Source organism: Odontesthes bonariensis, chromosome 10, assembly GCF_027942865.1.
Source record: "Odontesthes bonariensis isolate fOdoBon6 chromosome 10, fOdoBon6.hap1, whole genome shotgun sequence".
In the NCBI taxonomy this organism is placed as follows: domain Eukaryota; kingdom Metazoa; phylum Chordata; class Actinopteri; order Atheriniformes; family Atherinopsidae; genus Odontesthes; species Odontesthes bonariensis.
In genome coordinates, this window is record NC_134515.1 from 25,844,923 (window position 1) to 25,854,931 (window position 10,009).

Below are 10,009 nucleotides of genomic sequence, written 5' to 3' on the forward strand. Positions count from 1 at the left end.
ATTTCATTGCTGCTAGCAAGGAGCTTGGACTGACGAAACAGCGACAAGGGCCCAGTATCCAGAGATACCTGAGTGACCAAGGTTGCTCTTGGGAGTTCAATTCCCCCTACTCGTCGCACATGGGAGGCTCTTGGGAGCGGATGATCGGAGTAGCTCGACGGATCTTCAGCTCCATATTGCTACAGGAGCACGTCCATCTCTCCCATGAGGTCCTATGCACTTTCATGTGTGAAGTTTCTGCGATCATTAATGCCAGACCCCTTACTCCAGTGTCCACGGATCCAGACTCTCCTTTCCTGTTGACTCCTGCGATGCTACTCACACAAAAGGGTGCTGTGCTTCCTCCACCTGGAGACTTCTCAGATAAGGACCTCCACCAGAGCCAATGGAGACAGGTGCAAGCTCTCGCGAGCATGTTCTGGACCCGATGGAGACGGGAGTACCTCCCTACGCTACAGAGCCGTCGCAAGTGGGTTGGGAAACACCGCAACCTGCAACAAGGCGATGTAGTGCTGTTAAAAGATAGCCAAGCTGCAAGAAACGACTGGCCCCTGGCACTGGTGACAGCGACCTACCCAAGCCAGGATGGAAAGGTGCGGAAAGTCGAAGTGAAAACTGCAGCACAAGGTATGCCAAAGACATTCCTGAGACCTGTCTCAGCCATCATTCTTCTTCTTCCCGAAGAGGACCAAGTTAATGTGAAGATAGTTTAAATATTAAGTGGCATCACAGACGCCAGGCGGGGAGTGTTCTGCCTCCCAGGCAGTTGGAAGTTTGTGTGTTTTGGCGCCCCCCTGTTTGGTAGTGTGGTCAAATGTGATATTGCACCAGGAAGTAAAAAATTAGCACATGTTCCTGTCACTCTATGGAGAGGTCAGCAGATGATGGAGCTGTTTTCTAATCTGTCGCCATCTGTTTGGTTTGAGCCATAGAAAGCATTGTCTGTAAGTAAAATTTATTATTTACACAGATATATTTTTAGTTTGAAGTATATTGATGGAAATTTTTATGTTGCTAGATTACTATCTAGATATTGGTTTGGTAACATTGCTCAGCATTGGATATGCTCATTGTTCATACAACCAGGATATTTAAGATACCTGTACTTTATTTTCTAATATAATTAATGGAATTTTGGTTTAATATTCATGCTTTAGTATTTGTATAAGAAATTTATTTGAGCATATTTCTGTTATTATTTCAGTTTTACACCTTGTCTGACACAAGAGTCGTCATTAAAACCTGGAGCTTGAGACGCTACATCCTGACTCTCGCGTCAATCATTCAGGGAGTTTGGCTGGCTGTCTAATTTTGGTTATGCACACCATCAGGAGGACAGTACAGTCTCAGTGGAGTGAAAAAAAATGCTATTGAACAGTGGCTAAACTCTCAATGATTGAGATATGTAAGCAAACGAATTTTGGCTTTATAAGATTTACACTTTAGAATTTTCAGGCTTTTTAAAAGTTTGCAATTCGTTGTGAGATCAAACTGAAGGCTGTCATGATTCATTTCTTTTAAACCACACAAAACTGTATGCTCTCTGTGAGAGCCCCTTTTACTTGTTAAATACTTGATTTTACCTTTAGCATTGAAAACATTTAAAGAATAAAAAACTTTACGAGCACTCGAAATCACTCTGTAAATTCTCAAGGGAAATTTGATTACCATAAACTGAAGCTTCTCAGATGTCTCTCATCATTTTTTGTGATGTGGTTCATGTCAAACAAGACATAAACAGTGATCAAATATCATTGATCAAGATTCCTGATGGTGAAATTTGGAGATGCTGGTGTTGTTAACAAAGGGGGAGAAGATACTAAAGGAATACCATTGAAGGTATGTACATATACTGTTATTAGGGTAGTTTAAGTCCATCCATCCATCCATCCATTTTCTATACCGCTGAATCCGTCGGTCGGGTCGCGGGGGGGCTGGAGCCTATCCCATCAGGGATAGGGAGCACCGGGCAAGAGGTGGGTACACCCTGGACAGGTCACCAGTCCATCACAGGGCCACACAGAGACAAACAACCACACACTCAAACATTTTTTTAGAGACACCAATTAACCTAACTTGCGTTTCTTTGGACAGTGGGAGGAAGCCGGAGTACCCGGAGAGAACCCACACATACTTGGGGAGAACATGCAAACTCCACGCAAGAGTTGAACCCTTGAACCTTCTTGCTGTGAGGTTACGGTGCTAACCACCACACCACTGTGCAGCCCCTATAGTTTAAAGTCACTAAAGGTAATTCAAGAAGCTTGTCCTGTATGTGATTCAATACATACAATCAAGTGAGCCTGTTCAACACATGAACATCATGCAGAGAAAGAAACTTGTCATGAAATCGGTTAAATGCCGCCATGAGCCTCAAATTGTCGGCACTTAAATTTCTATGAAACGTCTCGTCATTCCGACACTTTTTTCCTTCTATTGTCTGAACAAATTCCGACAATTCTTTTAATAGCCTATGAAAGCCTATTTTTTTAGAGGAACTCCACAACCTCGCAAACCAACTATAATAAATTATTATCAAAATCCCCTGAAATTTCAAATATCAAAACAGGTATTAATATAAATCAGGCGAGTCTGAAACATGTTAGATAAGCAGAAATACAGTGTCAATGACCTGTCACAGCAGCCAGCTGGAGCGGAGCTCTCCACAGTGCCCGTGCATCTTTTGCACGCTGGCATCATTATGCAACATTAATAATTGCAATTACATTAAATCACATCAAATCAACTTTATTTGTATAGCACATTTCATGTACAAAACAATCCAAAGTGCTTTACATAAAATAAAAGCATTGCAGCAGGGATTGTAAGAAGCATTTAACATACATAAAAGAATATAAAGAGAAATAAATAAAATAATTAAAATGAATTTAAAAACAAGCAACAGTCCAGATAAATTAAAACATACCGTCAATGACAGCTCACCTGTGTCGGACGTCCCGGTGCTGCAAATAAAACCAATTTCATATATTGGGCTACCCAAAAGGTTTTATTTTTTTATTAGTTTTAAATCAATAAGTGAACAGTGTTTGTCTATGTTTGTCTCTCTTTTTGTGTAATAAACTATTTGAATATAATTAATTTGCTTTTGTAGTGCGTTGACATTGTCAGGATCTGACGGTATCTGAAACACCTACATGACAGCTGTTACACGCACACACCAGATTTATAGTGAAATAGTAACAACACAGCCCTTATGGATGGATCCTGAGTGCCATCATCTTTTATTTTTATTTATAAAATCCGAAATAAGCCCTCATCCACCTGATCCTCCCCTCTGACTGTAGATTTGACCCTTAAATTATCATTCAGTATCAGTTTAATATCTTTCAAACATCACAAGCTTTGAAGAATAACAGGCAGAGAGAGAGGGGGAGAGGCTTTAATTAGGCTTTTAAAGACTGTATCACATCTGTACACATCTTAAAACATGTAAAATGCATGAACAGAAAGAAGGGACTGTTATTTGTTGAGTAACGCATATTTCCTAATATGGAAAGCCTTGTCGAAATGTTGGGACATTTGCATGTCGGAATGGTGGGATGTTGGAATGGGTGTTGCCGCCCCATGAAATCAAGGCCTTAACTGGCTTTATATGCTTGTTTCCAACGAAGATGCTTTTACTGAAGTAAAGCTAGTGTTGTTTCAAGAAATCTTACACCAGTAAAATTAAAACTTGTTATAGACTAATTAAAATGAAGAGCACAAAAACTGTCAGGGGTGAGATGTGTAGCAGTGGAGGGCCCATCGCAGGCTCCCAGACAGGAAGATAGGGGAAAACAAACTTTTTACTTCACCAAAACAAAAGTGCTGCAATGTCTGGGAATCCAGAAACAAAACGAAGAGCAGAGTAAGGCAGAGTCTGAACTTGCCTTGGATTGGAAAAATAGCAAAACACAAGGACAAACAACAATGAACCGAAAGATCTGCCAGACACAAAATCCAAATAACAGAGGAAACAAAGTATTAAAATAAGCAGGAACGAACACAAAGTAGCTACGACAATCTAGCAAAGAACAGCAATCTGCGGCTATGCATACAGAATTCTTGACGACTTAAATAAAACCAAGTTTGGATAGCAGAAACAGAACAGTGGGGTCATCAACTGGACAAAACAGGCTTAGAGCAAGCAGACAGCAGGGGAAACTGACAGAAATGTACAAGGAAAAGCTTCTTCCAAAATTAAAACAGGCAAAAAAAAGCAAATGAAGAGAGTGAACGGTATTATGTGTGCCTTCTAACACACGCTCAAGTTTAAGCCTTTCATTTGCTCAGATCAATGGAACCACAAGGACAAAGCACTCAAAACACAGCTGCGCTGTAATGGCCCTCAGACTGCTACTCACGTATGACAAGCCAATGTTGTGCTGTGTAGACGTGGTATTATATCGTCAGTCTTAAGTATAGGCAGAGGTGGGTAGAGTAGCCAAAACTTTTACTCAAGAAAAAGTTCTGTTACTTCAGAATAATATGACTCAAGTAAAAGTAATAAGTATTCATCCAAATAATTACTTGAGTAAGAGTAAAAAAGTGCTTGGTGAAAAAACTACTCAAGTACTGAGTAACTGTTGAGTAACGTCTGATTTATTTGTTAACACAAGCATTCAATCAGACAGACAAAGATACAAAATAATCATCTTTAGGCAAATTAGAGTTCATCCAATTGATCAAATAAATTAAAATGAATTAATTAATTACAAAATAGCTCAAATTAAAATAATCCAGGTAAATGCAAGTACTTCAATAAAAAATTAGAGACTTAGGAAATGTTTAAAACATATGTAACCCATATGTAACCTAAAAAACAAACATTCGCCTATCCACGGGGGAAAAAAAAAAAAGAATTTAGGAAACTTACCGCTACATGTTTCCTCAAGTTAGATGTTGAGTTTTTGAATGCTGAAATTTCTTGTTTGTTTTGGTTGACACAGAGGACACATAATGTAGCTGCTGTTTCGCACTTTTTGTAAGGTAAACATGCTTTCAGTATGAGGCCTCGTCTGTGTCTTTATTTCCGACCGTTGATTCTGACATTTTTCCTCTATTTCTCTTTTTTTTTGCTACGAGTGTAAATTGTAAAGCTAACCCTTGAGCGGAAATCTCTCTGTCTGTCAAAATAAAACATTAAAATGAGGCGTATGCAGGGGCATAAAAATAATTACCCGTAGAATACCAAAGAGGTAAGAAGAAAAGTAACGAGCTCATTGTAGCCTAATGTAGCGGAGTAAGAGTACAGTTTCTTCTGCACAAATCTACTCAAGTAAAAGTAAAAAGTATAGTGATTCAAAACTACTCCAAGAAGTATAATTTTTTCAAAAACTCAATTAAAAATACTCAAGTAAATGTAACTCATTACCACCTCTGAGTATAGCTAAATGAAATACCTTTTAAAATATGATTTGTGTACTGATAGGTACCAGAATACAAAACCAAGTATACATACACCCGAGAGCCCTCACACCTTTCAATAACCAGCCCTCCAAAGTACAGTATTGTGTATGAATGTGACTTCTAAGAGCAACTTTTTTGTATTAAAACCCACAAGAATGACTGTCTGGTCTCAAATTAAACTTGATCAAATAAAGTCAGCTATGTATTTACATGTTCTTAAAGTGATACTCCGGAGTAGATTCAACCTGGGGTCATTTGAACCGTGATATCCAGCCAAGTAGCCCACCCGCAGTTTTTTCGATATTGGCTGAACATCAGCTGAGTTACTGAGTTATCCCGAATAGCTTCGTACAAGGGTTAATGGATCCTGGTCCGTATCTCCAAAATTACCACACTAAAATCACAAGCCATGACACCAAACTTCTACAGGAGTACAAATATGGTCTGTACTCACCAAACGATGCATTTCGAAGTTTGAAAATAGTCCAGGAGTTAATTATTATCAACACAAGCCTGATAGCTTCTCTGCAGCTAAAGCTGCGTCAACGTCACTTCAGAGAGCTGGGAGCTTCAAAATAAGATGAAGGTTGATCTACTACTGTAGACAACAAAGCAAGGCTGCTCAGTTTCTCCATTGATAAAATAACTTCACAACTCTACAACATAAAAATTCATAAAAAAACATGTAGAATATAGCATATACTTTGTTGTCTACAGTAGTAGATCAACCCTCCTCTTACTTTGAAGCTCCCAGCTCTCTGAAGTGACGTCGACGCAGCTTTAGCTGCAGAGAAGCTATCAGACTTGTGTTGATAATAATAAACTCCTGGACTATTTTCAAACTTCCAAATGCATCGTTTGGTGAGTACAGACCATATTTGTACTACTGTAGAAGTTTGGTGTCATGGCATGTGATTTTAGTGTGGTAATTTTGGAGATACGGACCAGGATCCATTAACCCTTGTACGAAGCTATTCGGGATAACTCAGTAACTCAGCTGATGTTCAGCCAATATCGAAAAAACTGCGGGTGGGCTACTTGGCTGGATATCACGGTTCAAATGACCCCAGGTTGAATCTACTCCGGAGTATCACTTTAAATCCTTAATCACAGTTTGATTTTGAGCATACCGTACTAGAATAGATGAATGCAGAGATGTGCATCTATCTGCTCAGATGGCATTGGTGCCTTACGCACTGTCAACCTAACTTGTGAACTAGTTGTTGTGTAAGTGTGAATGTGCACCACACTGACTAAGCTTACCTCTACTGCACAGCAGTGATAACTGTAAAATGTGTCCTATCTAAATTTCATATATTTACATTGCACCGGAAATTAACAGAAATTAATATCATTTTATAGAGATAGTAAAAGGTCACCCTTTCTTCTGTTATCTTGTCATCTTTGCTGTGGCAGTATCATAACAGGAAGTCGTTGAGATGATAATAAAAACGGGCTTGATGTCTAATCACCATGAATTTTAAAAAATGCTGGAAGATCTTCGTGACAGTCCTACGAAACTGTGGCTGCTAAGGAGGCATTTATGTATATTAACCCTGTAAAGTAGCCTCTTTAAATTCATGAGAATCTGCTCTTTTACTTCCCCTTTCCTATCCCCACTCAGCTCAACAAATAATTTCATCAAACTCTTCAACAGCACTTCAGATTCACTTTAGTACTTCAAGTGGAAAAGTTTCCCACCGTTTTGCCAATTTTATGTTTATGTGCAAGTTTTATAGATAATGCACCGTTGAAAAGAAAAAATGGAATGTAGATTCAGTCAATAATGGACGTTGCAAAATTTCCAAGAGCCCCATAAAATCACAGAAATTATAAAAGTACCTTATTTGGCTTTTATACATTTGGGAAGCTTTCCCCAGTGCTCTTGTTTGCCTGGAACTTCCAATCCATCCATCAGTTCTAGTGGGCGAACGAAACCCAAAGCAGTATTTCTGAGGATGACGAGTTGTCATGAAGGCCGTCTTTGTTTGTGGACAAGATATAATGAGATGTAACAGCAGCAACAAAACAAATACGCTGAGTGGCTTTTCTGGTGACTTTAACAATGAGCACCACCAGAGGCTGTACCTCTCACTGCTAATTACACTGGTGTGACATCTATGTGGGCAGCGGGGTCGCTTCTGCTTGGAGACCTGGGGTTCCGGTTATGTATTGCAGCGAAGTGATGTGTTAATGATACCAGCAAACAAACACTCGAGCAAAGGAGAACTTTGCACTAGGACTTGAGGTTGTATAGATGATTAATGGATGGCAGCCAAAAAAAATTCAAAACACAATAGGTGGATACTGTGTGGGAGAGATTGAGCGGTTTGCATTTTCAGCAGCTGTCTTCTTGAAGCAACATGTGAACCAAGAACACAGCACGGAACAAGTTGGAGGTTTTGTGGGTGTTTCTGTGCATAGATGTGTGTGTGAATTGTGAGACAGGTTCGGGTTGACCTTCAGGGAACAGGTGTCGATGTCAGCATTTACTCAGTCACAGCACATTGAGCAGCACAGTACAAACACACGAGGGAGGAGGGGAATCAGTGAGATTGGGAATGAAAAACCTTTTGTTCTGGCACTGATGTGCAAATTCTGATGAGGGAGGTGAACACAGAATTGAGTAAATTAAAAGTATGGTTCAATAGAAATAAATTGCCTTTAAATCTGAAGAAAACAAGAACGATACTTAGAAAAAAAGAACTAACACACAAATAGAAATTAAGTTGGATGGGGTTACCATTGAAAGAGTTAATGAACTTAAATTTCTTGGGGTGACGATAAACAAACTAATCTGCTCGAAATCACATATTAAGTAAGTGTCAAGAAGTATCGCAGTATTAAATAAAGCAAAGATGGTATTCGATCAGAAATTACTCCGTGCTCTCTATTGTTCACCAGTTCTTCCATATTTACATGACTGTGGTGTGGGGAAATAACTATGCAAGTACTATATAACCATTAATTATTCTGCAAAAGAAAGCTGTACGGATAATTCATGGGGCAGGATGTAGGGATCACACAAATCCATTACTCTTACAATCAAAACTATCAAAATTGAAAGCTCTTGTGGAATTACAGACAGCACAAGTAATATTTAAAGCAAAGAAAGATTTATTGCCAAGAAATATTAAAAAATGATTCCCTGAAAGGGAAGGGGGTTCAAATTTAAGGGTAACATTTAATTACAAGACTCTGACTGTGCGTACGGCAAGAAGAAGTTTCTGTGTGTCTGCGTGTGGAGTGAAACTGTGGAACAGTTTGAGTATGGAACTTAAGGAATGTCCAAACATAAACCAGTTTAAAAAGAGGTGCAGAGAGATGACTTTTACAAAGTACAAGAATGAAGATGTCTGACTATGAACAGGTATTTATTGTTATTAGAGCAATTATTGCAAAATAGCAGCACGATTTTTAAAACTACAAAGAAGCAAGAGAACATCACTCCGATTTTAGCCTCTGGCTTCCTATTTAATTCAGGATCAATTTTAAAGTTCTTTTATTTGTTTGTAAGTCCCTTTAATGGCCTCGCTCCAGCCTTTTTGTCTAACCTGCTGCCCCCCTACACTCCCCGTCTCGTTCCCTCAGGTCGGCTGACCAGATGCTGCTGATTCCAAAAATCACAAAGGAAAACGAGAGGTGATCAAGCTTTTTCCGTCTTTGCCCCAAAGCTGTGGAACGAGCTTCCTTTGCACATAAGGCGAGCTCCTTCAGTTGATGTTTTTAAATCTCGTTTGAAAAAACACTTTTATTCTTTGGCCTTTAACCCGGTGTGAGACGGACATTAATTTGACTGTTTATTCACTATGTGCTGTCTGTTTTTAGAAGATTTTAATTTCTCTCTGTTTTTAGTGTTTTTATGTTTTTTTTGGTCAACCAGGTGTGTTTGTTTTTAAAGTGCTATATAAATAAATATGGTATGGTATGGATATGTATTTGATTTATTTATTTTCTTGTATTACTAACTTCACCTCGTGCAGCAACAACAGTAAAATATTTTGAACACACTGCTACACCAGAAGGTGATTCTTAACTATTCTAAGCAGGGACATGTTTTCTAACTTTAATCCAGTCATCTAAACCAGAAGGATACATTCCTTCAGTTCTAAGTTTTTACATATCATAAACATAATTTTAAAAATCACCTGGTGTCCATTTCACAAAGTAGGTTCAACAAACTCTGAGTCTATTCCTGAACTCTAAGTTGATCTACTCTGAGATAGAAAACTCGAGTTTTCGGTTCCAGAAACGCTGATTTGAGTGAGGTTAATCAACTCTGAGTAGGTTCACCTTGAGTTTTGCGTGTGCACCACAACTTTAAAAAGCCAGCATCAATGGAGCCCCGATTCGATGAGTTACCATGGCAACGGGGAAGAGGGGCTACGTTTTTCACCAACCTCGAATTGGAAATCGTAATGCGCTCATACAGCGAGTTTCAACACGTTTTTAGAAAGAAGTGCAACACCGCTGCAGCTGCAAAAGTGTAAGTTTAAATGTAGTCCTTTGCAATCACAATAATATTACAGGGGAAAACTGCTTGAATGGTAGCCCATTCATTTATTTCATCTAGGTGCAATCCCGCGGGGGAGAAGCGCAC

The 10,009-nt window shown here is 39.0% G+C and overlaps 1 long non-coding RNA gene across 1 annotated transcript; it reads left to right on the plus strand.

Moving 5' to 3' along the window:
• Positions 1-860: 860 nt before the first annotated feature.
• Positions 861-9,287, plus strand: LOC142390330 (uncharacterized). The gene is made up of 3 exons (XR_012770452.1): positions 861-944; positions 2,095-2,250; positions 9,001-9,287. It is a non-coding gene; the product is annotated as an uncharacterized LOC142390330 (long non-coding RNA).
• The last annotated feature ends 722 nt before the right edge of the window (positions 9,288-10,009 follow it).